The sequence below is a fragment of the Myxine glutinosa genome, chromosome 12 (assembly GCF_964187855.1).
Source record: "Myxine glutinosa chromosome 12, kmMyxGlut1.1, whole genome shotgun sequence".
Classification (NCBI taxonomy): Eukaryota; Metazoa; Chordata; class Myxini; order Myxiniformes; family Myxinidae; genus Myxine; species Myxine glutinosa.
Window position 1 is genome coordinate 63,370,254 of NC_136272.1, and position 27,780 is coordinate 63,398,033.

At 48.4% G+C, this 27,780-nt stretch overlaps 1 long non-coding RNA gene across 2 annotated transcripts; it reads right to left on the reverse strand.

Moving 5' to 3' along the window:
• Window positions 1-6,055: 6,055 nt before the first annotated feature.
• On the reverse strand, window positions 6,056-27,563 carry LOC137437303 (uncharacterized). 2 transcript variants are annotated; one of them, XR_010986449.2, is made up of 3 exons: window positions 27,507-27,563; window positions 7,474-7,619; window positions 6,056-7,102 (listed from the first exon to the last, which is right to left on the reverse strand). It is a non-coding gene; the product is annotated as an uncharacterized LOC137437303 (long non-coding RNA). The 2 variants fall into 2 exon arrangements; XR_010986448.2 differs by having other exon boundaries at window positions 6,056-7,619.
• Between the last annotated feature and the right edge of the window lie 217 nt (window positions 27,564-27,780).

Here is a 27,780-nt window from a genome sequence, read left to right on the forward strand (position 1 = left end):
ATCGTACACTTTCCAAAATCCAATCTCACCCCTCCCCTCCAAATCTTCCCCATCCCCCCTTCCCTCCAAAACCTCCCCATTCCCCCTCCCCTCCAAATCCTCCCCATAACCCATCCCTTTCAAATCTCCCCCCTTGCCCCTTCCCTCCCCTCCCTCCTAAACTCCCCCTACACCCCTCCCCTCCGAGACTCTCCCTCGCTCCTCCCCTCCTAGACTCCCCTCTCACCCCTCCTCCTCAAAGCATCCTCCCTGCTTCTTCCCCCTTCCAACTTTCACCTTCATCTCCCCCAACCTTCTGCCTCGCTCTTCCCCCTCCTCAAATAACACCTCACTGTGCCTCACCCAATCTCCATCAAACCTTTTGTCCGCCCCATTCTTCCCTTTCTCCAAGCTATTCTGAAATCTCTGAAATCTCTGACACACCTTCAACAGCTCTCCCTACCTCTTCCTCCTCTTCCACATCTTACCCTACCCCTCCCCCCCCTGTTCTGTACCCGATGCTCCCCCTTCCTCTTCATTAACGGTATGGACCTCAAACATCCGGGGCCTTCGCTCAAACTTGACTGATCTCTCCATACAGGTTGCTTCTGACAAACCAGATGTGATCTGCTTAACAGAAACTTTCCTCCTTCATGATGTCTCTGATGCCTTGGTATCTCTCCCAGGTCACTCCCTTCTCCGGTATGATAGACCTGAGCCTCGTGCTGGAGGTGGGGTTGCTATCTTTATAAAAAAAACTCTCTTCCTCACTCGCCCTCCACTGCCCTCTCTCCACCTCACCCCCAGGAATACCTTTGGCTACGGCTTCCCCTTCGCTCCCACCTTTTGTTCATATGTGTGTTGTACCGTCCACCAAACAGTGATGACTCCATCTACATCTCGCTGTCTGATAATATGGACCAACTTCTATCTACCCATCCCAACTCTCTCTTCCTCATATGTGGTGATTTCAATTGTCACCATGCCAGTTGGCTGGGTGTGGGTACCTCTCTCACCAGCCATGGCTCTTCAGCAAAGGACTTCTGCGACTCACTGGGACTGACACAATCTGTCAATTTCCCGACCCGGATCTCAGTCAACAGAGCATCTTCTCTTCTGGACTTGGTTTTGACTAACTTCCCTGAAAATGTCTGCTGCTCTTCTTCTGCTCCAATCGGCTCATCTGATCATGTGCTTGTCAAAGTGGACATCTCTCTGACCATTCTCAGAGAGCCTCCTCAGCATCGACGAATCTGGCATTTCACTCAGGCCAACTGGCACGGTCTTCAAGCAGCCATCAATCATCTGGACTGGTCTCCCATCTCTACCGCCTCTGACATCAACTCATCCTGGGAATTCTTTCAAAGTAAATTGGTCTCTCTCATGCACAGATTTATCCCATCTCGTCTTCAGTTGTCATACCCTTCCTCCCGTCCATGGTACATGGAATCTTGTGGTGAGGCTGTTGCCCTGAAACAACTTGATTTCGTCTCCTGGAAAGCAAATCAAACGGAATGAAATCTCATTTCCTTTCACAAAGCCCGAAACAAGTGTGTGTCCACCCTCAGGAGAGCCAGGAAACAATATCTCACCGTTCTCAAGACCGAACTCTCTTATCTGTCTCCCTCTTCCAAATCCTGGTGGCGTCTGGTTAAATCTGTTTCTGGTGTTTGTTCCCCCTCCATCCCCTCCCTCACCTCAAACGGCTGACTCCGCACGTGAAAAAGCTGAATGCCTCAACTCTGTGTTTGCCTCTAAATCTTGTGTCCCAAACCCATCCCTCTCTGTACCCACCATATCCAGTCGTACCCAGCTGCTCCTGGACTCTGTGTCCTTTCCTCCTGACAAGGTGGAAAAGTTTCTGTCAACCCTCGACTCTGATTCTGCAACTGGTCCTGACGGCATCAGCCCACGGGTCCTAAAATCATGTTCTTCCGCTCTTTCACTCCCTCTTTCTGTTCTCTTCACCCTCTTTTTTGCTCAAGGTCATCTGCCATCTGCTTGGAAATCAGCCAACATCACCGCTTTGCACAAAAAAGGTGCAAAAACAGATCCTAGCAACTACAGACCAATCAGCCTTCTCCCAATTATCAGCAAAGTCATGGAATCCATCATTGCTTCAGATATGAAATCTTTCCTCTTCTCCAATGGCTTGATCTCTGATCATCAATTTGGTTTCAGACCGGGTCACTCTACTCTGGACATGCTGCTTCTGCTTTCTCAACAATGGATGGAGGTCCTCAACGCCAAACAGGAAATTAGAGCTGTCTCCCTTGACATTTCACATGCCTTCGATACGGTCTGGCACCCTGCTCTGCTCACCAAACTCTCCTCCTTTGGTATCCATGGAAATCTCCACGCATGGCTGGCGGACTTCCTGTCTGGTCGTAGTCAACGTGTGGCCCTGAATGGGTTTCTCTCATCTCCTCTTCCTGTTCAGGCTGGAGTTCCCCAAGGTAGTGTTCTGGGCCCTGTGCTTTTTCTGGTCTTCATCAATGATCTCTCTGACTCTCTTGAAAATCCTCTCTATCTCTTTGCTGACGACTCTACTCTCTGTCGCTCCATTCCTCATCCCTCAGATCGGCAGTCTGCAGCCTCCTCACTCTCTGCAGACCTGGACAAAATCACAGACTGGGCAAACAAATGGAGCATGTCTTTCAATCCTGATAAATCTCACACTCTTACGATGTCTCTCCGAAAAGACCGACTGGACAACCCTCCCATCCACTTTCTGAATAATCCTCTCCAAGAAGTTCTGTCACTCAAACTTTTGGGTCTCACTATTTGCCGTGATCTTTCCTGGGAAAACCACATTTCAAATCTGGCCTCCAAATCCAGTCGCCGACTGGGCATCCTCCGTCGTGCGAAGTCCTTCCTTGGCACACCTGAGCTCCTCACCACATACAAGGCTTTCATCCGCAGCTCTATGGAATACTGCTCTCCCCTCTGGTCTGGTGCTCCTGCCTCACACCTAGCTCGTCTTCACGCTGTTGAAACCAAAACGTTCAGAATCATTGGAATCTCCCGCGATGAAGCTAACTCCAAGGGCCTTTCACTCACTCACCGCAGGCAGGTTGGTGGTCTTTCCGTCTTCGACCGACTCCTCTCTGGCCTTGCCCCCCCAGCTCTCTCTGGGCTCTGTCCCCCAAATATTCCTACAGGACGCACAAGATCTGCCAGCAACCCTCTTCTGGTGAAACTGCCAAAATCAAGACTTGCTGCTCACCTTCACCGTTTCATTCCTCTTTTTTCCCACCTCTGGAACAAACTCCCACACTCTCTTCAATCCCACTCCTCCCTCCACATCTTTAAAACAGATGTTCACCACCATCATTTATCTTCCCCCTTCCAAAACCTTGATCTTTTCTACCCCCGTTGATACACCCCAAATCCACCTCTTTCAAATTCCGTTTTCTTTCCTGAAAGTCCTTGTCGTCTCCTTCTTGTTTATCCCGTGTACCCTGCCCAGCCCTCTCCCTTCCACAGATCTACCACTGTCCCTGTTCTCTACTGTTGTACTTCCCTTTCTCTCCCCTCGTCTCCTGCTCCCTTTATTAACGCACAGGTTGTAAACCTGGTGCGTTATAGCGTTTGCCTGGGAATTTCTGTCTCTCCAAAAGTGAAGCTCCGTTTCTGTCGCTCAGATGTGTAGCCAGTTTCTGTCGCTCAGATGTGTAAACATGACGTCATCAAATCTATATTTAGGCTAACCATGGGCTACCCCTTTGGCTGGTACGCGGCCGCTCGCTAGTACATAATATAGGATATATTTGTTATATGTTATGTTATAGGATATATAGGATATATGTTATATGATATAGGATATATATAGGATAGGTTATAGGATATATATGTTATAGGATAGGAATATAGGACCCAAATGACCCAGAGGACCCAAATGACCCAGAGGACCCAAATGACCCAGAGGACCCAAATGAACCAGAGGACCCAAATGACCCAAATGACCCAAATGACCCAGAGGACCCAAATGACCCAGAGGACCCAAATGACCCAGAGGACCCAAATGACCCAGAGGACCCAAATGACCCAGAGGACCCAAATGACCCAGAGGACCCAAATGACCCAGAGGACCCAAATGACCCAAATGACCCAGAGGACCCAAATGACCCAGAGGACCCAAATGACCCAGAGGACCCAAATGACCCAGAGGACCCAAATGACCCAGAGGACCCAAATGACCCAGAGGACCCAAATGACCCAGAGGACCCAAATGACCCAGAGGACCCAAATGACCCAGAGGACCCAAATGACCCAGAGGACCCAAATGACCCAGAGGACCCAAATGACCCAGAGGACCCAAATGACCCAGAGGACCCAGAGGACCCAGAGGACCCAAATGACCCAGAGGACCCAGAGGACCCAGAGGACCCAGAGGACCCAAATGACCCAGAGGACCCAGAGGACCCAAATGACCCAGAGGCCCCAAATGACCCAGAGGACCCAAATGACCCAGAGGACCCAAATGACCCAGAGGACCCAGAGGACCCAAATGACCCAGAGGACCCAAATGACCCAGAGGACCCAAATGACCCAGAGGACCCAAATGACCCAGAGGACCCAAATGACCCAGAGGACCCAAATGACCCAGAGGACCCAAATGACCCAAATGACCCAGAGGACCCAAATGACCCAGAGGACCCAAATGACCCAGAGGACCCAAATGACCCAGAGGACCCAAATGACCCAGAGGACCCAAATGACCCAGAGGACCCAAATGACCCAGAGGACCCAAATGACCCAGAGGACCCAAATGACCCAGAGGACCCAAATGACCCAGAGGACCCAAATGACCCAGAGGACCCAAATGACCCAGAGGACCCAAATGACCCAGAGGACCCAAATGACCCAGAGGACCCAAATGACCCAGAGGACCCAAATGACCCAGAGGACCCAAATGACCCAAATGACCCAGAGGACCCAGAGGACCCAGAGGACCCAAATGACCCAGAGGACCCAGAGGACCCAGAGGACCCAGAGGACCCAGAGGACCCAGAGGACCCAAATGACCCAGAGGACCCAGAGGACCCAGAGGACCCAAATGACCCAGAGGACCCAAATGACCCAGAGGACCCAAATTCTATGTATGTTTCTATGATGATGTATGTTTTGGTGAAAGTACATAATGTGAATACTAGTAGCAATTTTACAAAAACCATGGCATAATTTCAAATCTTGACCCGAGATGATAATTATGCTACATCATAATTTCCATGTGCCAACCTGGGCGGAATCCAAGTGGATTCACTTGACTTGTTATATGTTATATGTGTTAGCTCTTGCAATAGCCTCGACTGAGTGTACAAAAAAAAAACGTCACCTAATCTTCATGAAAAATACCGTAGAAAGGTCCTCCTGCATGCGAAACACACAGACTAGAGAAATTGAGATTTAAATCCAGGCTAGATAGCTCAAAAACGAGTGTGCATACACCTAATCTATCGTAGCAGCAGGATTACATTATCAATCGATGGCCCCGTGCTCCCAGGTCATCACATAGATCACAATGAAAGGAGGAAATTGAATTAAATAAACGAATAGTTAGGTATCAGTGATACTGAGTGTCCTTGTAATTTATGTATAATTGCAACGTCTCCTTTTGGCCTTATCTAGTATGTCATTTTTGAGCAAGCTTCTCTGTGACAATAACTAACCACTGCAGTAAGAAGGTTCTAGAAGTGGATATTCTAAAACAGATCACCTTCCTACATTAAGTCGGCTCCTGGAAAAATCTAAAGAATACAAACTTTCTTTGTGTCTTGCATTTATCGATGATGAAAAAGCCTTTGAAAGGGTCGAAACAAACGCCACAATAGATCAGCATGTACATCACTTAAATGTGAACTTCAGATACATCAATGTTGTCGTGTGCCTGCCCTCTGGTTAACACCACAGGGTGACACGGATGTCCAAATGAGCTTTAGCTCCGAGGCGTTCAATTCAATGGCGGACCTTCGTTATACATGCGGGGAGGGAGGCCGATGAGCTTACCTTCACGAGTCCACCAAATGTCCTCAGCCCTGTAATAAATCAACTCAAACCGACACGGAATAAAATGTACAAAAATACCGGCTTTATTAAGGAAATTGCCGGTCACAAAATAATGCATGAAAAAACATTGATTCCTCAATTGAGTGCTCCCACACACACTCGAATACAGACAAAGGGAAAGATAACTGAAAATAAATACGTGTTTGTGTGGCACTTAGCTCTGAGCAGCTCTTGAATCTCGTCAGGAATCGTCAAAAATCGTCCGAGTCCTCTAAGTCCTTGCGCACGAAAACCGCAGGCTGCACTCCGTGGGCGTGAAGAGGCCTTGCCGGGCGCTCCGCTCACTCCTGGCTTCGTGCGCGAAGCGAACAGGCCGCACCCATCCACTCGTCTCTGCTGGGGAAACCGCAGTTCTCGGTCCGCAGTTCCTCATCCTCACGATCACGATGAAGATGACGGAACACGACCGTTCGTGATGAATCTTCCTGGCGCAAGATCAACAAGCAACCGTTCGCAGTACTTGTGCCAATCAAATCCCGGACCAATCACTGCTCTTCGGGGCGTGGCTCCACAGCCCAGCCTGATTGAGGTGGTGATGTAGCGGCTGCGGCACCAGCGGTAGTGTTCGATTTCTGGTTTCCGGTTGGTTTTTAATTAGTGTCATTAATTATGGTGTCGATTGCTTGGCTTGGCTATGGTGTGTAGTGCAGTGTCATAATGAACACAGGAAAAGATTACAGAGGCAATTACATACAGGTGATTAATTACCCATAATCACTCGCTAATTAACAAACCCCACCCCTCTCATGGGGACGAAGATGCAAACTTACCCAACATATTGTCGACACAAATTTACTACTTATGATCCTTCGAGGTTTCTTCTTCTTCACGAAAGTCGGAGCATACTACCTATGCATTCTACCTGGACTAAGGTATTGCCTACCCCCTTCAAATGTAACAATATATTAAACGACGCATACAATGGTGGAACATTGACCTTGAAACTGCATCAAATTAGTGGCAAAATCAGGATGGAAAGAGGTGTCAGACATGGAGACCTAATCTCACCAAAAATTGTTCACTGCAGGCCTACAAGGAGCATCCCAACAGCCATCTTGGGTAAAACAGAGGAATAAATGCTGATTAACAAGGACTAAACCACATGCTATTCACAGATGATATTGCATTAATTTCAAACAATGCTGAAGAACAAAAAATCATGAGGGAAGAGCTCAATTTGGAGAATCAAAAGTTAAGACTAAAAATTAATTTGGCAAAGGCAAAATGCATGTTCACCCTCTATACACAAAAGGAAGAGATTCAAATAGATCTTTGTAAAATTGAAGAAACGTAATTACATTTACAACTCAGATTTAGGAAAACTCGTAAAATGAATAGGGATCAATTGGAAGTATTGAAGAGATGTACCAGAGCAGGATGGGCAACATTTGGAAGATTAACAAACATCATGAAAAGAAAACTTACCTTGTGTCCGAAAAGGGAAAAGTTTACAAACTGTGCATTCTCCTTGCAGTGATGACAGGTGGAAGTGAAACATGGTCTCCAACAAAGATGCAAGATGGAGAAAAAACTGACCGCCAGGCACATAGCCATAGTAAGATGTCTGTCATCTTAATATAACCAAAAGGAACAAGAAGGGAAAATAATGGATCACACATAACAATAATAATAATAATAATAATAATAATGATAAAAATGACAAATTTCCTTCACATTCTGGTCACAATCTAAAGACTGAAAAGGAACTGGGTAGGACATGTAGCAAGTTAAGAATGGACAAGTGGTCCGGTGGACAACAGGAATTACGAACTGATAACCTAGTGAAGGCCCTGTAAGAAGCAGATATATACCAAAGATCGGATGGAGTGGTTAAATTGAAAAGTTACTGGAGCACAAAGGCCTCAAAGTGTATCAAACAGAATAATAGCGGACCGTGTTGACGGAGGACCTTGGACGTGCAGTGGACTAAATAAGCTCAAATAAAGTTTGTTTTCTGTGCGGCTCACTCAAGTCATTAAAAAAGAGAATAAAACTAGAAGGGCACTCGGTAGAGGGAGGGCTTCCCTCCGCCAGGCTGAACAGTTTGTTTTGTATCCCACTGATAGGTCGGATTTGGATCCAGCCTGAACCAAGATCGAATCGGCTTGTTCTTGTCACCTATCCAACTCATCCACCAAGTTTTGTCATAAGTCATGCACAACTTTTTGAAACATCATGCTACATATCGTTTTTAGCCCGATCACTCAACGGTGAAGAATCACTTAAAAAAATTAAATAATTATTGTATCCGTATCGGTAACCGGATCTTCACCAAAATCTAATCATTTTTTCCTTGTCACACACCTAACCTGTACATCAAGTTTTGTCCGAATCCATCTTTACAAAGTTTTGGATCCAGATCCGGATCCGGATCCACTAACATACTGTTGCGGTTGTGGGAATAAAGGTAACCCCTCCCTCCCCCCCCCCCCCCTCTTAGTTAGTTGCACCACAACATGTAGCCTCGCTTAGTTTAGTTATTTCCTATTAAATGTAAGCATAGTCCTTTCCTGTGTTAGTATGCGTTGAGCAGGCCAGTAAGTTTAGGTGTTCTTTGAGCTGGAATACCATGTGCTCGGGCCTGGGACAAGTCTAGAAGGCCCAAGGGAGGAGCGGCAGGGGAGTGGCCAGTAAGCGGCAGGCAGCCAATGGAAGCTCAAGGGGAGTGGCTAACAACGACGGCCAGGGGGAGGAGTTTGGAACATTGGGTAAGACTCTGGTGAGAGAGGAGGCAGTTGAGTCGAGAGAGAGCTGGTAGGAGAGTTGTGTCGATAGTCAGAGCTTCTGTCTGAGTGGTGTGTGAACGAACTCGCTCTGTGAATGGTCTCGCTCTTGCCCGCTGCCCCCGAACGATCTCCTCCATGTTAAGCTCCCTCTGTCATAGAGAGGTGTGATCGAGAAATAGCACGAACTCTCCCTGTGCCCTGCGCTCTGCGACCTTCCTGCCTGGGCTCCCTGCACATGCCGCAGACCTCTCAAGGGGACATGCCAGCGAACTGACCTGAGCGAACGGCGTCAGGGACGCGTTTGGAGCGTGTACTTTTCCTTCCTTCTTTCCCCGCGTGAGTGAGTGGGCCCTTGTCTGGGAAGTTAAGTTAAGACTGATTAAGTATCTGCTCTGTGTCTCTTTCCTTTGGCCATTGTAAATTGTATAATAAACCTGTGTTCTTCCTTCCATTTGGTCGTTCATCTCATTTTCCACCATTGGCTTCACACTGTACGAATAAGACCGCTCAATCGGGTTCAATAAGAATTAACCGCACAAGTCACATGACACGCAAACCGCTCGGCATATCCGACTAGTGTGGCTTGTGCGAGGTCCAGCACCCGTCTTCATGGCAGCATGTGTACCGAAGGTACGTGGGGATTCGACCCGATACCCTTCCGCACGCTCGTGACAGGGGTGGCGGCCGGAATTGCTCTGCAATCCGCCCCACGAGTATAAAGTGGGTCGCGGCCTCGTGGACTCGAAGGCCCAAGGGGGAAAAGTGTTTAACCTCCCCTCTGTACGTCGACGGGCTCGAGATCCGCAACAAATTGGTGTCCGGAAGTGGGATAATTGGACCTAGAGTGCGCTTCACGTACTCAAAATTACGAGTGGACGAAATTTAGTGTTTAAAAATTTAATTTAATTCGTACAATGGCTGGCCAGGACGACCAAATACCGGTGGGCATAATAGAAGAGGAAGAATTAATGGCCCAGGACCAGCAGGGACAGCTGGTAGTGGAGGAAGCAGAAGAGGGTGCGGCAGTTGGTAACGAAAATGGCGGCACCTCACACGTGGCGGCGGAAGCCGAGCCCGCGGTGCCAGCAGACTGGGGCCTATTTATGGCACAAATGAGGGCCTTTATGGTCAAGTCGGGTGAAGACATGAAAATGGAGGGGGACAAATCAAGAAAGGAAATGAAAGAAATGAAGGAAGGGTTAGAAAACAAAATGGATGCCCAGAGGGACAAAATAAAAGAATCCAGGTGTGAAATGGAAAAGATGAGGGCAGCGTCAAAGAGGGATATTTAAAAAATGGGGGAGGACATTGGGCACAAGCTGAGCGGGAAGGTCGCGGTGGTACGCGATGAGGTGACGCGGTGTGGAGAACGCATGGAGAGCGGGGTGAAGCGGAGCACAGCCAAGTTGACTGGGGCAATGAGAGTCGCGACGCGAGAGGAAATGGTAGAGAAACTGACGATCGTCAAATTGGGAAAGAAAATTTTGGGGGCGCCGAGGAAGGTCGAATTGGAAGACGAAATTTTGGGGGTGCCGACGATCGTCGAGTTAGAGGAGATAACCCGGGAAGATGAAATAATTGGAATTAAAAAGACGGGAGGAGAGACAGAGAGTAAATCACGGGAGGTGGTGATGGAGCCTGAACAAAGTCTGTGTTTGCACCGTGATGCCGTGCTTGCTAACGAAATAAAAGGTTTGCAGGTGCTGGCGGAGAAGCAGGGGAAGGAGAGCCCCGAGGTGAGTGGCGCTAATGGCGGGAATGTGTTTGCCCTGAACGGGTGTTCGGCGCGCTTGGGAGAGAGGCGAGACCCGGGCGTTCACGAAGGGGCCATTGTGCGGTGTGAGAGGGGGTCTGTACCGGAGCGCGTGGAGCGAGAGTGTGTTACAGAGTACGAGAGAGAGTGCATACCAGAGTGTGAGGAGCAGGAGTGTGCACCGGAGTGTGCGGGAAACGAGTGTGCACCGGAGTGTGCGATCACGGAGTGTGTGAAGGAGTGCACACCTGAGAGTGTGAAAGAAGAGTGCACAGCAGAGTGTGTGAAGGGCACGTGTGCACCTGGGTGGTGTGCGCCTGGTTGTGTGATAGCGAAGTGTGTGGGGGGTGCGTGTGCGCCTGGGTGTGTGAGTGCGGTGTGGGTCACGCGTGGTGAGGACGCGGCTCAAGCATCGACACCGACCGGGGTAGTCCTTAGCGGGACGGGTAACGAATGCGAGCCCCGGTGAGTTGTGTGCTGCAGGGACCGGAGGGGATCAGTGCTGCGTCGGTCTCACAAGGACCGGCATGCACGATTCGTGCCTCTGGCCCCCGCACTGTATGGTTGGTGCCGTATGGCGGCGGCGGCAAAGGCGGTCGGCCGGGTTCAAGGAGAGGGTCTGGTTTTCGGAGCCATGCACCCTATCGGGTGAGGTGCTCGGATGGTGGCCAGTTGGGTCATCGCGCGTGGGATCGCGAGGCCCCGCGCAGGGATGGAGCCAGGCACTTGGGCCCATTGATCCCTCCCCCCTCGGATCGTAAATGCCGGACGGACACCACATACAGGCGACCAACCACCCGCATGGATCGCTCGGCCCTCCGAGGCCGAGCTGTGACAACGTACCTCCACACGGAGAGGCTCATAGCGTAGAGGACTTTGGAGAGTAGTGTACCCCACGTGGGGGAATGGTACTGACCATTCCTCACACGGAGGGGGGCCCATGAGCACTAGTTTAGGGGGATGGCAATGTTAGGCCCATGGAGGGGCCAGCAATGGTTGCCTCCATGGGGCACCGAAGCTAGCTGAGGGAGGGCTAGGATAATGTTAGGGATTTAGAAGACAGTAGGGACAAGAGATTTAAGTAGTGACACCTGAACAGTAGAGGGGACGTAGAGAGTTTAGGTGGTTGTTAAAGAAAAGGGAGTGCAAAGTGTAAAGGGACGACGAGGGAAGCACGATTTGTAGCGGAAATTAGTTAGGTAGATGATGCTGTGTGTTTGAGGAATTGTGAGTGAGATAAATGGAATTGTGTTGAGGTGTGTGGAAATAAGTGGTGTGTGAGATAAATGGTGTGTGAAAGTAATGGTGTGGAATAATTGGTGTGGAATGCATGGTGCGAAGGATTGAATGGGGGGGAAGTGGAACCCATTCGCGAAAGCCCGGGGGGGTAGTTTAAAGCCAGGTAGAGGGCATAGGTAAATTGCATGGATATTGACACCTGTGGTGCTGGTAGTGGAAAGAAGTGTTTTGTAGGGTGCAGTAGACTGTGGAATGGCTGGGCGTGTGGCTTAATTAGTGCTTGTAGTTATTGATGCACTTTGCCACTGGTAGCTTGTCGGCCAGGTAAGGCCGCAGGTAGGCTCTGGGAGCCAGTTAGGATAGTGTGTGAGTGGGGCCCGAGGATCCCAGGGGAGGACCCGGGTTGCCCGATGCCGAGGTGGGCATAGAGGGGGTAGGTGCCAGGGAGGGCCTTCCCCAGTTAGTGTAGTGTGAGGAGCAGGCAAGCTCGGGAGGCGGCTTCAGTGGCGGAGGTGTGCAGGTACGTGGACCTGCTGGTGGAGCCACACGACCCAGCCCCAAAATTGTGCGAGGGCACAGTGAGAAACTTCGTTGGGAGTGAGACCCAAATTTGGAGGGCACCACAGTGTGGGCAAAGTGAATTCGGGTTCTTAGAAGCACATAGTTTATAGAGGCCGATTAGCAGGGTATGACCCCGGGAAGTTTAGATGAATAATGCTATTAGTGTAGTTAGGAAGTTAGATCCCTTCGCACCATCCACAGCCAGTCACCGTGGAGGACGAGCTTCACACCGTAAGGCTCTGTAAGCTGTTTGGAAGTAAGACGCATCATGACGTGAGTAAGACATTGTTCTGTTCCATCCCTTCCTTCCTGGGAGGGAGTTGGGGATGAATTCGGAGATCGAGGAGGATATGGGGGACAAGACGTAGAGACGAATTGTAAATACAAGGGGGGCTAGGGTAGTGTAGCCAATGGTGGGGGGTACCACCAGGTATGGTGGTGCCTGGATACCTTGTTTTTCGTGTGCTACCGTGTGCCTTTCCATTTGCTTTTTGCGCCTCGTCTTCCCTCCCCGCCCCAGGACCATTTTGGAGGCCGAACTGTGCAGCATCCATTCTGCACCGTTACACCTGTGCAGCCGAACTGTGCAGCACCTTGCTGCCAGTCCTTTTGCTGCACCCTTGTCACACTTATGGACCACAAGCCTTGTGGCCTCGCACCTCTGCTGTGCTGCATCTTGCTGCGATTCATCTTGCACCTTCGGACCACTTGTTGAGTGGCACTGATGCCGCGCAGTTGGACCACATGAGAGTGGCCATGCTGGCAAATAATAAAAAGCAATTGTGTGCTCTTGTGTGCCAGGAAGGAAGATGTGGAAGACTTAGATGGCCCTGATGTTCCACATGGCCTGTATGCCGGTCAGGGCCAGCCGGTTTTGTTAGCCGCACACAGAAGATGCAAGATGCAAGCAGCAAGTGCCATATGAGTGTTGATTTTCTCTCCTCCAATTTCTTCCCAAAGTCCAGGTCCTGGGTCATAGCATTGTAAATAAAGGTTAAATATCTGTGCTTGTAAATATATGCGCTTGTAAATATAAGAATGTTGCCCACCGGCTATGTGTGTAGTTTACAAAATTCCGAAAATACCCGGATAGTTGTGGGTGTGAGTCTGTTAGAATAGCTGCTCAACGCATTAGGAGGGACATATCTAGTGTTAAAAATGTCGCACACATGGGTCAGAATAAATGTTAGGGGGATTACACCGATGTGCCACATTTAAACGTATTGGTAAAATTGCATGCCAGACCCTACCGGCCGTTCCGATGTTGGGGTCGACTCGGGCTGAGTCTGGTGAGAGAGGGGGGTAGTGTTGCGGTTGTGGGAATAAAGGTAACCCCCCCCCCCCTCTTAGTTAGTTGCACCACAACATGTAGCCTCGCTTAGTTTAGTTATTTCCTATTAAATGTAAGCATAGTCCTTTCCTGTGTTAGTATGCGTTGAGCAGGCCAGTAAGTTTAGGTGTTCTTTGAGCTGAAATACCATGTGCTCGGGCCTGGAACAAGTCTCGAAGGCCCAAGGGAGGAGCTGCAGGGGAGTGGCCAGTAGGTGGCAGACAGCCAATGGAAGCTCAAGGGGAGTGGCTAACAACGATGGCCAGGGGGAGGAGTTTGGAACATTGGGTAAGACTCTGGTAAGAGAGGAGGCAGTTGAGTCGAGAGAGAGCTGGTAGGAGAGTTGTGTCAATAGTCAGAGCTTCTGTCTGAGCGGTGTGTGAATGAACTCGCTCTGTGAACGGTCTCGCTCTTGTCCGCTGCCCCCGAACGATATCCTCCATGTTAAGCTCCCTCTGTCATAGAGAGGTGTGATCGAGAAATAGCACGAACTCTCCCTGTGCCCTGCGCTTTGTGACCTTCCTGCCTGGGCTCCCTGCATGTGCCACGGACCTCTCAAGGGGACACGCCAGCGAACTGACCGGAGCGGACGGCGCCAGGGACGCGTTTGGAGCGCATACTTTTCCTTCCTTCTTTCCCCACGTGAGTGAGTGGGTCCTTGTCTGGGGAAGTTAAGTTAAGACTGATTAAGTATCTGCTCTGTGTCTCTTTCCTTTGGCCATTGCAAATTGAAAAAAAGCCTGTCTTCTTCCTTCCATTTGGTCGTTCATGTCATTTTCCACCATTGGCTTCGCCTTGTACGAATAAGACCGCTCAATCGGGTTCAATAAGAATTAATGGCACGAGTCACGTGACACACAAACCAATCGGCGTATCCGACTAGCGTGGCTTGTGCGAGGTCCAGCACCCGTCTTCGTGGCAGCGTGTGTACCAAAGGTACGTGTGGATTCGACCCGATACCCTTCCGCATGCTCGCGATGGGGGTGGCTGCTGGAATTCCTTTGCAATCCGCCCCACAAGTATAAAGTGGGTCGCGGCCTCGTGGACTAGAAGGCCTGAGGGGGAAAAGGGTTTAACCCCCCTCTGTATGTCAACGGGCTCAAGATCCGCAACAATATAATCATTTCATCCTTGTTTCATGCCCAACATCTCCACCAAATTTCGTCCGAATTCATCCACAACTTTTTGAGATATCCTGCTCACAAACAAACAAGAAAGGACGTCAGGCGGTAGGTAGTGTTACGGATTCGTCACTTCCGTTGTTGTGGTTTTCATCCACTGTAAACATTTTTGATTCCATGTACTATTATTGTTGTCGTTTAAAGAAAAATAGATTACTATTTGCAAAAGGAAAAAAAGTTTATGTTTTAAATGAAACCGGAACCGGACGACGACGAAGCGGAAGTGGAGGAGGAGAAGGCGGAGCGAGTGAGGTCGACAAGAAAGCCGAGCTGCTTTGAGGTCTGAGCGAACGTTGACGAACGAGAATCACGAGTGAACTTTGGGTTTCCCAGGAAAGGGATCTGTGACAGATCAACCTGCGTGACAGGTTTTGTGGTTGATTCTGGAGAGAATCATCAGAGTGCCGTTACGCCACGAGAGCGGGCCGTCGGCCATTTTGACTCATGCAGGAGTTGCGCTTCGCTCAAGGTTTCATCTCGCTTCAACCATTTTCACCGCATTCAGACGTTAATCTGGTGTGTGTGTGTGCAACGTGGCTTTTGAAGGTTAATTTGCGGTTCGCCGACTGTGAGCCATGAAACGTCCATACCCAAGGGTGTGATTTCCCAGTCGCCTGGAGGGCGCCTTTGGATTTCCCAGTTGCCTGGAGGGCGCCTTTGCGCAGGTTTGGCCGCGTGACTGTGACTGTCATCCGAACGGGATTCTGGTCTCGATTGGACATTGTTCTGACGATCGCTGGAGCGGATCGACTTTGGCTTGAAGTCGGAAGCAACTTTGGCTTGAAGCCGGGATTAGAGACATTGGGAATCTTCTTCTTTTCGCTCACTTGGAGCACAGTGAGTTATATTGTACGAACCTGATGGTACCATCATAGGAAATATATATTGGTTGTACAATTGATTACTATTGTTGTTGTACTGTTATTCTTGTGTGATCTTAATACAATACTGGTTTGTTTGTAACAATTGGTGTGGCTTCACCATTGATCTTTGACATACAGAATAACACATTTTTCTGCCGTGACTCCTCTCGGGGCTCGGAGGTACACCGTGACCAGGGGGTTTGGGGAGGAGCACGTAACAGTAGCCTGACAGGTATGACGAAAATCGAGAGAATCAATAATTGATTGATCAACTGTATAATTAAGTTAAATAAATAATAATGGTAAAATAATTAATTTCTTAATCAATTGGCTAATAGCACCACTGTTTCATCCGAATCTGTAACTTTTTGAAAATTAAGTGATTAATTGAATAATTAAGTAAATAATCAATTAATTGATTAAATAATAAATCAAAAATACTGTTATGTCGGGGGGTGGGGGGATGGGGGATAGAGGAATGTCTAGATCCAGGTAGATCTGCATTGGTAGGTACTCGATTGTCGGGATAGGGAATCTACATGTAATGAGTTCTATGTTTAGCTGGAGGTCGGAATAAATATTGTATCTGTGTCCCCGCCACGAGGGGGCGGGGCATGCTAATTAGTGCAGGAATTATGGGCAAAATTCCCTCGTTTGTCATTCCCTCTGTGAGCAACTCAGTGTCCTTTATGGCTATACATCCTATAGACACTTAGAAAGGCCCTTTGTGCACCACGTTAATTAAATCCCCTCCCTTACAATAAAACAAACTGGAAAGACAAGCAGGAAGCGGCCGCGTACAACGCCGGCATGGGCATCAAACATCGTGCAAGGCAAGCTATAGCCACGCCCAGAGAACGTGTGATTGGAAGGGACAAAAAGCTTCCCCGTGATTGGTGAAAGGAAGGTAAAGGAGCGGTGCACTGATTGGCTACCGACCGGTGACACCTCGACCAATCAGTGTGGAGAGCGCGAACATTCGGCCAATCAGTGCGGAAGGCGCAAAACGACTACTTAGAAGTAGGTCGCTTATTGGAGGGAAGAAGGGCCGGTGACGTCAGAAGGCAGGAAAGACCACGAAGAAGCGAGGCTCTGGTTGTTGTTGTTTTTTTTTTGTATACAGAATCGAGGCTCGTGAAAGAGCTAACATTTATCACACAAACAAATCAAACAGACAAACAAACAAAGTATATAAAAAGGGGAGCGGTAGACAAGATGGGGAGAGAAGGGGAAGCACATAAACACAACATTTGAGAGCAGGGACATCGGGAATGTGTGGGAGGGAGAGGGGCTTGGGGGGAGGCGGCGTGGGAAGGGAGGGGGGTGGGGTGGGAGAAGTATAAACACAAGGACACCAAGGACTTCCAGGAAAGAAGTTGGTATTTCAAAAAAGTGGTTGGTTGAGGGAGAGAGCTGACGTCACTCGGCAAGTAACAAAACGACTGGCTCGCGGGCATTTTGGTCTCTCTGCGCTGGACTCTTCGAGATCTCTTGACGCTCGGAGCTCTTGGCTGGCTTCTTCCCTGGTTTTCCTTCGCGCTCGCTTCCCTGCGTTACTCTTGGTCTTGGTGCTCTTGAGGCTTGGTGCTTGGAGCGAGGCTGGTGCCTGGGTGCGAGCGGAGCCTACCTGGTGGTGTGCGCTGGACTAGCAGAGTGCGCGAACGAGGCAGACTGAGGCCTCCTTCCCGCCAAGCACGGAGCCGCGACCGGACGCGAGCTTGGGGCCTGGACGACAGAGACAGATAAGACGCATTCACAAATACACAACAAACGTTTTATTTTATTGATTCCTCCTTTGTCCTGTTAAGTCTGGTGTGGGGACGTCCCAACTTAGGATTTAGTTTCTTCCGTCGCGTCCATTGTTCTCGGGCTCCGTAAAATAAACCTGTTTATTTTTGTACATTTTACCACGGATTCCCGTTTGAGTTCATTTCCTCCAGGATCGGAGCTGCTGTCGGATAGCTACAGGTAAGGGCTCGCCACTTCTTCCTCTTCCTTCTTCCACCCGTGCTTGCAGTCAAATCTGCAATTGATCGCCGCCTCTGAGTTAAAGCCCGTTTGGTCATCCGTGAGCCCACGGTATTAACCGAAGGTATTCGCGCGACAATACCCTTTACAGCCAAATCACTTGGTCATTGTCGTGTCCAAATATCAAAGTCCTTGCTCAAGGGATGGCTGAGATATCGCGCTGACAAACAAACGAGAGAACCTTGACCTTTGACCTTTAACCAGAACTCTGAACTTGACAATGTGTGGACTGTGTTGACCTTTTCCTCACCAAGGAGAAAAGCCATGCAAAATAATCCTTTGCGGTTCGTTAAATGGAGCTATGCGACTGCACCGCTGGCATCAGAAGATATGTGGCACTCATTTTAGGAGAGGACCAAGACCGAGAGACGAGTAGCGCTGTGGCAGCTTGATTTTCTCCACATTAATGAGACTGTCATGCCAACAGGTCTAGCGGGGTAAGCATTCCTCTGGTAGAGAGACAATGGGTCCTCGCTCCTTGTCTGACATTAGCTCTCTTGTGATTCGTTTTCCCTCGGTAGTGATGGGTGTAAGTATGCCTATTGGGCCATCGACAGAGTTTATGGTGGCCAAGACTCCCCGCTGTGATAACGGCTTCTCCTGCATGTCTACCTTGAAGGTGAAGGTGTTTAGCTGCAGAGACTAGTGGATGCCCAACGATCATTGTGTGGGTGGTAAATCTTGGCTTAAGTCTACGCTCCGCAGGTGTTTTTAGCTCATAGGTTTTCTGATAGAGCGTTCATCACCTCCTTATTGATGAAAACAACCTTGTGGAAGTTGATGCTCCAAGCAGCCAGTGAGACCATCATTCTCTTGATGAGGCTGATGACTGCAGTGGTGTTGAGCCAGCAGGTTAGTCCATCGTCGACATAAAGGTCGGTGTCGATGAATTCCTTCATGTCCTCTCCGAATGTAGGCCAGCCTTCATTGGCGAACATCCTCAGACCAAGCCTGTTGCTTGCTGAACGTTTAAGATGTCTGACTTGAGATCTTTGGGTCCTGAGTTGAAACCCTTGTCATGTCGTTGAATTAACAATTCAGTTCGACTCACAGCTAAAGGATAGTTGTTTGACAGCCATCCTGGACCTGGGTCATATCTGAAAGGTAGAGGTAGTTCTCAATGTTGCGTTCAGAATTAATTTGGGTGCCCCATTTCCTCAGCTGTAGGAAGGTATTGTCTTCCAGAGACAAAGCTCTTTTGTTATTGTGCAGAGTTTGGCGGAAGGCATCTTCACTTAGCTCCTTGCTGCTTGGTCTCGGTATTAGATAGTCTTTCACATAGATGTGGTGTTCAGACTTTGCTTCTTATGAGCCTGGTGTTGACTTAGGATCTCAGTTAGGGTCTTGAGTTTGAGCACCTGTCGTGTCATTGAAATAACTCCAGGTGGGTGGACTCAGCCTGTCATCCTTCTTAGATCGGCAAAATGAGTACCAGCTTGTTGGTAACAGGGGTCACTGCATCAGCGGCACAGACACGCACCCAAAAATGATACAACCAGCAGACACAGGCTGCATACTAAACAACAACAGCAACTTTGCTTCTTGTCTGGTGTGTTGTTGCATGGTGTCTACCCTCTAGATCTGGGTGAATCGGGACCACAGTAGTGCGTGCTAGGCCTCTGCGGCCCTGCATGGCACACTATGCCCGATACCCGGCCCTACATGGCACACTACGCCCGATACCGTATTGTCCATCCTAGACCAGTCGGTGGGTTGAGTCCAAGGTGAGTTTAGTGGTCCATATATTGTGTCTGTCCAGAACCTTGAGGGGTTCCTGGAAGTTCTTCCCAAAAGCCATGATATTCCTAGCCAGCCCTTGTTGGAGTTCCCTTGTGTTTCTCATGATGGGGTTGAGTAGGTCAAACTGCTCGCACACCGCTGGAGTAGGTCAAACTGCTCACACCGCTGGAGTAGGTCAAACTGCTCACACCACTGGAGTAGGTCAAACTTCTCACACTGCTGGAGTAGGTCAAACTGCTCACACACCGCTGGAGTAGGTCAAACTTCTCACACCGCTGGAGTAGGTCAAACTGCTCACACCACTGGAGTAGGTCAAACTGGTCGCACACCGCTGGGGTAGGTCAAACTGCTCGCACACCGCTGGAGTAGGTCAAACTGCTTGCACACCGCTGGAGTAGGTCAAACTGCTCGCACACTGCTGGAGTAGGTCAAACTGCTCGCACACCGCTGGAGTAGGTCAAACTGCTCACACTGCTGGAGTAGGTCAAACTGCTCACACCACTGGAGTAGGTCAAACTGGTCGCACACTGCTGGAGTAGGTCAAACTGGTCGCACACCGCTGGGGTAGGTCAAACTGCTCGCACACCGCTGGAGTAGGTCAAACTGCTTGCACACCGCTGGAGTAGGTCAAACTGCTCGCACACCGCTGGAGTAGGTCAAACTGCTCGCACACCGCTGGAGTAGGTCAAACTGCTCGTACACCACTGGAGTAGGTCAAACTGCACGCACACCGCTGGAGAAGGTCAAACTGCTCACACCGCTGGAGTAGGTCAAACTGCTCGCACACCGCTGGAGTAGGTCAAACTGCTCGCACACCGCTGGAGTAGGTCAAACTGCTCGCACACCGCTGGAGTAGGTCAAACTGCTCGCACACCGCTGGAGTAGGTCAAACTGCTCGCACACCGCTGGAGTAGGTCAAACTGCTCGCACACCGCTGGAGTGGGTATTCCTTCTCTCTCGCAATGGATCCTGTTGTTTTCAACTGAGATGGGCCATGAAGACTCCCTTTGTTCCAGAGTGCCGGCGATAACTTACTGGCCCGTTCCCTGATAAGCTGGGATTGTTAACGCCCACCAAGTTAGCAGATGGGACACCCGGCTTAACGTGCACCCGAGGGTCGACGCACCTTGTGATGGAACACCCAGCGTGCGGCTCAGCACCACTCGGAGAGTTTCTCGTCGCCGGGACGGGAATCGAACCGAGACCGGAGAGCTCAAAGAGAAGTGTACTCACTATCAGTATCACTACCTTAACTAAAGTTCAGGCAACACTGTCTTCAACTATCCCCAATGTCGTCCATATTTTATAAACGTGACGTCACTACTTCTTGACCACACCATCACTTAATGACGTAACAGTCTGGTCGTGGGAATGTCGGACGGCAAATGAACATATGTACGTTTTAAGGACGCAAACAATGAGCGACGACATTCGATGTCTTATAAATCTGCTTGTGTCTCATGCACGACCCCAGGCCCCCAGACCCCATCCCGACTCAGAGGTGTTCCGAGTTACGACCTGCGTCACCGGTTAAATACGTCACAGCGAAGAGGTCGCTCGAGGAGCCCCTGGTGGGAATGGAGGGGCGTGCAAGGTTTAGTGGGCAAGTCGATGCCTCCTCCTCTCTTGAGAAGCGCGGGTTCCCGGATGAGCTGGCACGACCAGCGAACTATTTCGTGCTTTTTTTCCGCTTTCTTTGGGGCCGCGGAGGGATCCGTTAATGGAAGTCGTGCACTGCCCTCTCCGGTCGCCCCTCCCCCACCCGACACCACTCACGAGCCGCAGGCATTATTTAATTATTTATTTCGATGTTTCGGATACAAAAGATTCGTTCACAATCCGTTTACCTTCCCTTCCGGTTACCTGTCAGACAACCCCGCGGGAGTTGTTTACCTGCACCTGAGAATCTCGACAGCAGAACAATCTTCAAATCAAAGTGATTGTTGTGAAATGTTCAACGAACACATGGAAATGGACGGTGTTTGTGATCAAGAAATACAATATAATAGCATGAAGTGCTCCCCTTACCTCCCCCCCCCCCTTGCCCCACATCCCCCGCTACCACCTCCCAAATAATCCATATTTTCGTTATCTTCACACCCAATTCCCGGGTCTCCATAGTTATCTTCACACCCAATTCCCGGGTCTCCATAGTTATCGCCACTCTTACCAATCCCCAACTTTCCATAGTTATCACCCCTCCAACGAAGCCTTCAATTGCCACAGTTATCTCCGCTTCGACTACACCTTGGATTTCCATAGTTATCTCCATTTTTACCAATCCCCAGCTTTCCATCGTTATCTCCACTCTGACTTAGCCTTGGATTTCCATAGTTATCTCCATTTTTGCCAATCCCCAGCTTTCCATAGTTATCCCCACTCTGACTAAGCCTTGGATTTCCATATCATCTCCACTCTGACTAAACCTTGGATTTTCATAGTTATCTGCACTCTGACTCAGCCTTGGATTTCCATAGTTATCTGCACTCTGACTCAGCCTTGGATTTCCATAGTTATCTGCACTCTGACTCAGCCTTGGATTTCCATAGTTATCTGCACTCTGACTAAGCCTTGGATTTCCATATCATCTCCACTCTGACTAAACCTTGGATTTTCATAGTTATCTTCATTTTTACCAATCCCCAGCTTTCCATAGTTATCTCCATTTTTACCAATCCCCAGCTTTCCATAGTTATCTCCATTTTTACCAATCCCCAGCTTTCCATAGTTATCTCCATTTTTGCCAATCCCCAGCTTTCCATAGTTATCTCCATTTTTACCAATCCCCAGCTTTCCATAGTTATCTCCATTTTTACCAATCCCCAGCTTTCCATGGTTATCTCCACTCTGACTCAGCCTTGGATTTCCATAGTTATCTCCATTTTTACCAATCGCCAGGTTTCCATAGTTATTTCCACTCTTACCAATCGCCATGTTTCCATAGTTATCTCCACTCTTACCAATCGCCAGCTTTCCATAGATATCTTCACTCTTACTAATGCCCAGGTTTCCATCGTTATCTCCACTCTTACCAATTTACCAATCTCTGGGATTCCATAGTTATCTCCACTCTTGCCAATCCCCAGCTTTCCATGGTTATCTCCACTCTTACCAATCCCCAGGTTTCCATAGTTATCTCCACTCTTACCAATTGCCAGGTTTCCATCGTTATCTCCACTGTTACCAATCCCCAAGTTTCCATAGTTATATCCAATCTAACCAATCGCCAGGTTTCCATAGTTATCTCCACTCTTACAAATCGCCAGGTTTCCATCGTTATCTCCACTCATACCAATCCCCAGCTTTCCATGGTTATCTCCACTCTTACCAATTGCCAGGTTTCCATTGTTATCTCCAATCTTACCAATCCCTAAGTTTCCATAGTTATATCCAATCTAACCAATCGCCAGGTTTCCATAGTTATCTCCACTCTTACAAATCGCCAGGTTTCCATCGTTATCTCCACTCATACCAATCCCCAGCTTTCCATGGTTATCTCCACTCTTACCAATTGCCAGGTTTCCATTGTTATCTCCAATCTTACCAATCCCTAAGTTTCCATAGTTATATCCAATCTAACCAATCGCCAGGTTTCCATAGTTATCTCCACTCTTACCAATCGCCAGGTTTCTATAGTTATCTCCACTCTTACCAATCCCCAGGTTTCCATAGTTATATCCAATCTAACCAATCGCCAGGTTTCCATAGTTATCTCCACTCTTACCAATCGCCAGGTTTCTATAGTTATCTCCACTCTTACCAATCCCCAGCTTTCCATGGTTATCTCTACTCTTACAAATCGCCGGGTTTCCATAGTTATCTCCACTCTTACCAATTCCCAGGTTTCCATAGTTATCTCCACTCTTACCAATCCCCAGCTTTCCATGGTTATCTCTACTCTTGCCAATCCCCAGGTTTCCATAGTTATCTCCAATCTGACCAATCCCCAGGTTTCCATAGTTATCTCCACTCTTACCAATCCCCAGCTTTCCATGGTTATCTCCACTCTTACCAATCCCCAGGTTTCCATAGTTATCTCCACTCTTGCCAATCCTCAATTTTCCATGGTTATCTCTACTCTTACCAATCCCCAGGTTTCCATAGTTATCTCCACTCTAACAAATCGCCAGGTTTCCATCGTTATCTCCACTCATACCAATCCCCAGCTTTCCATGGTTATCTCCACTCTTACAAATCCCCAGGTTTCCATTGTTATCTCCACTCATACCAATCCCCAGCTTTCCATGGTTATCTCCACTCTTACCAATCCCCAGGTTTCCATTGTTATCTCCACTCATACCAATCCCCAGCTTTCCATGGTTATCTCCACTCTTACCAATCCCCAGGTTTCCATTGTTATCTCCAATCTTACCAATCCCTAAGTTTCCATAGTTATATCCAATCTAACCAATCGCCAGGTTTCCATCGTTATCTCCACTCATACCAATCCCCAGCTTTCCATGGTTATCTCCACTCTTACCAATCCCCAGGTTTCCATTGTTATCTCCAATCTTACCAATCCCTAAGTTTCCATAGTTATCTCCACTCTTACAAATCGCCAGGTTTCCATCGTTATCTCCACTCATACCAATCCCCAGCTTTCCATGGTTATCTCCACTCTTACCAATCCCCAGGTTTCCATGGTTATCTCCACTCTTACCAATCCCCAGGTTTCCATGGTTATCTCCACTCTTGCCAATCCCCAGCTTTCCATGGTTATCTCCACTCTTACCAATCCCCAGGTTTCCATGGTTATCTCCACTCTTGCCAATCCCCAGCTTTCCATGGTTATCTCTACTCTTTCCAATCCCCAGGTTTCCATGGTTATCTCCACTCTTGCCAATCCCCAGCTTTCCATGGTTATCTCTACTCTTTCCAATCCCCAGGTTTCCATGGTTATCTCCACTCTTGCCAATCCCCAGCTTTCCATAGTTATCTCCACTCTTACCAATCCCCAGCTTTCCATGGTTATCTCCACTCTTACCAATCCCCAGGTTTCCATAGTTATCTCCACTCTTACCAATCCCCAGCTTTCCATGGTTATCTCTACTCTTGCCAATCCCCAGGTTTCCATAGTTATCTCCAATCTGACCAATCCCCAGGTTTCCATCGTTATCTCCACTCTTACCAATCCCCAGCTTTCCATAGTTATCTCCACTCTTACCAATCCCCAGGTTTCCATAGTTATCTCCACTCTTACCAATCCCCAGCTTTCCATGGTTATCTCTACTCTTGCCAATCCCCAGGTTTCCATAGTTATCTCCAATCTGACCAATCCCCAGGTTTCCATAGTTATCTCCACTCTTACCAATCCCCAGCTTTCCATGGTTATCTCCACTCTTACCAATCCCCAGGTTTCCATAGTTATCTCCACTCTTGCCAATCCTCAATTTTCCATGGTTATGTCTACTCTTACCAATCCCCAGGTTTCCATAGTTATCTCCACTCTTGCCAATCCCCAGCTTTCCATGGTTATCTCCACTCTTACCAATCCCCAGGTTTCCATGGTTATCTCCACTCTTGCCAATCCCCAGCTTTCCATGGTTATCTCCACTCTTACCAATCCCCAGGTTTCCATGGTTATCTCCACTCTTGCCAATCCCCAGCTTTCCATGGTTATCTCTACTCTTTCCAATCCCCAGGTTTCCATGGTTATCTCCACTCTTGCCAATCCCCAGCTTTCCATGGTTATCTCTACTCTTTCCAATCCCCAGGTTTCCATGGTTATCTCCACTCTTGCCAATCCCCAGCTTTCCATAGTTATCTCCACTCTTACCAATCCCCAGGTTTCCATGGTTATCTCCACTCTCACCAATCCCCAGGTTTCCATGGTTATCTCCACTCTTACCAATCCCCAGGTTTCCATGGTTATCTCCACTCTTACCAATCCCCAGGTTTCCATGGTTATCTCCACTCTTACCAATCCCCAGCTTTCCATGGTTATCTCTACTCTTTCCAATCTCCAGCTTTCCATAGTTATCTCCACTCTTACCAATCCCCAGGTTTCCATGGTTATCTCCACTCTTACCAATCCCCAGGTTTCCATAGTTATCTCCACTCTTAACAATCCCCAGGTTTCCATGGTTATCTCCACTCTTACCAATCCCCAGGTTTCCATGGTTATCTCCACTCTTACCAATCCCCAGCTTTCCATGGTTATCTCTACTCTTTCCAATCTCCAGCTTTCCATAGTTATCTCCACTCTTACCAATCCCCAGGTTTCCATAGTTATCTCCACTCTTACCAATCCCCAGGTTTCCATAGTTATCTCCACTCTTACCAATCCCCAGGTTTCCATGGTTATCTCCACTCTTACCAATCCCCAGGTTTCCATAGTTATCTCCACTCTTACCAATCCCAAGCTTTCCATGGTTATCTCCACTCTTACCAATCCCCAGGTTTCCATGGTTATCTCCACTCTTACCAATCCCCAGGTTTCCATGGTTATCTCCACTCTTACCAATCTCCAGCTTTCCATAGTTATCTCCACTCTTACCAATCCCCAGCTTTCCATGGTTATCTCCACTCTTACCAATCCCCAGGTTTCCATGGTTATCTCCACTCTTACCAATCCCCAGGTTTCCATGGTTATCTCCACTCTTACCAATCTCCAGCTTTCCATAGTTATCTCCACTTTTACAAATCCCCAGCTTTCCATGGTTATCTCCACTCTTCACCAATCCCCAGGTTTCCATAGTTATCTCCACTCTTACCAATCCCCAGGTTTCCATGGTTATCTCCACTTTTACCAATCCCCAGGTTTCCATAGTTATCTCCACTCTTACCAATCCCCAGGTTTCCATAGTTATCTCCACTCTTACCAATCCCCAGGTTTCCATGGTTATCTCCACTCTTACCAATCGCCAGGTTTCCATAGTTATCTCCACTTTTACCAATCCCCAAGTTTCCATAGTTATCTCCACTCTTACCAATCGCCAGGTTTACATGGTTATCTCCACTCTTACCAATTGCCAGGTTTCCATAGTTATCTCCACTTTTACCAATCCCCAAGTTTCCATAGTTATCTCCACTCTTACCAATCGCCAGGTTTCCATAGTTATCTCCACTCTTACCAATCCCCAGGTTTCCATAGTTATCTCCGCTCTTACCAATCGCCAGGTTTCCATGGTTATCTCCACTCCTACCAATTGCCAGGTTTCCATAGTTATCTCCATTCATACCAATCCCCAAATTTCCATAGTTATCTCCACTCTTACCAATCGCCAGGTTTCCATAGTTATCTCCACTCTTACCAATCCCCAGGTTTCCATAGTTATCTCCACTCTTACCAATCCCCAGGTTTCCATGGTTATCTCCATTCATACCAATCCCCAAATTTCCATAGTTATCTCCACTCTTACCAATCGCCAGGTTTCCATCGTTATCTCCACTCTTACCAATCCCCAGGTTTCCATAGTTATCTCCACTCTTACCAATCCCCAGGTTTCCATGGTTATCTCCATTCATACCAATCCCCAAATTTCCATAGTTATCTCCACTCTTACCAATCGCCAGGTTTCCATAGTTATCTCCACTCTTACCAATCCCCAGGTTTCCATGGTTATCTCCACTCTTACCAATCCCCAGGTTTCCATAGTTATCTCCACTCTTACCAATCCCCAGGTTTCCATGGTTATCTCTACTCTTTCCAATCCCCAGGTTTCCATAGTTATCTGCACTCTTACCAATCCCCAGGTTTCCATAGTTATCTCCACTCTTACCAATCCCCAGGTTTCCATGGTTATCTCTACTCTTTCCAATCCCCAGGTTTCCATAGTTATCTGCACTCCAACCAATAATCCTAGATTTCTGGGTATTAATGGAGTGTAATTTTTCTCCAGGTTTCCTCTTGATTGTGAAATTATCACGTTGGAGGGATTTTAATAAAATAATTAATTATTTCGTGCTGTACGTCAGTGTACGTGCGTCTGTTGCGTAAAGCGCATTTCAACACAAATTAGTGCGTCAAATGAAATATAAATTAAGCACAACAGACACGTAAATAACTGTAATTTTTATGGATTTCACATCCATTACCTGGCTCAGCACACCTCCACACGGATGCATACATGTCTCCCCCTGCACGGAGTAAGCAATTAATGCGACATTGCGACTATCACGCGATGACGACAAGAGGTGGAGTTTCGAGCAAGCGTAATGACGCATGGCGATTACGCAAACAAAGTACATGCATATGACGTCACACGCGTAGACGATTGCTTGGGCTCGCGCAAAGACGTCGCCACATGTCATGGTCATAAACTTTGCTCCCATTTTAAAAAGACGTTTTTTTGTACAGGTGAAATCACAA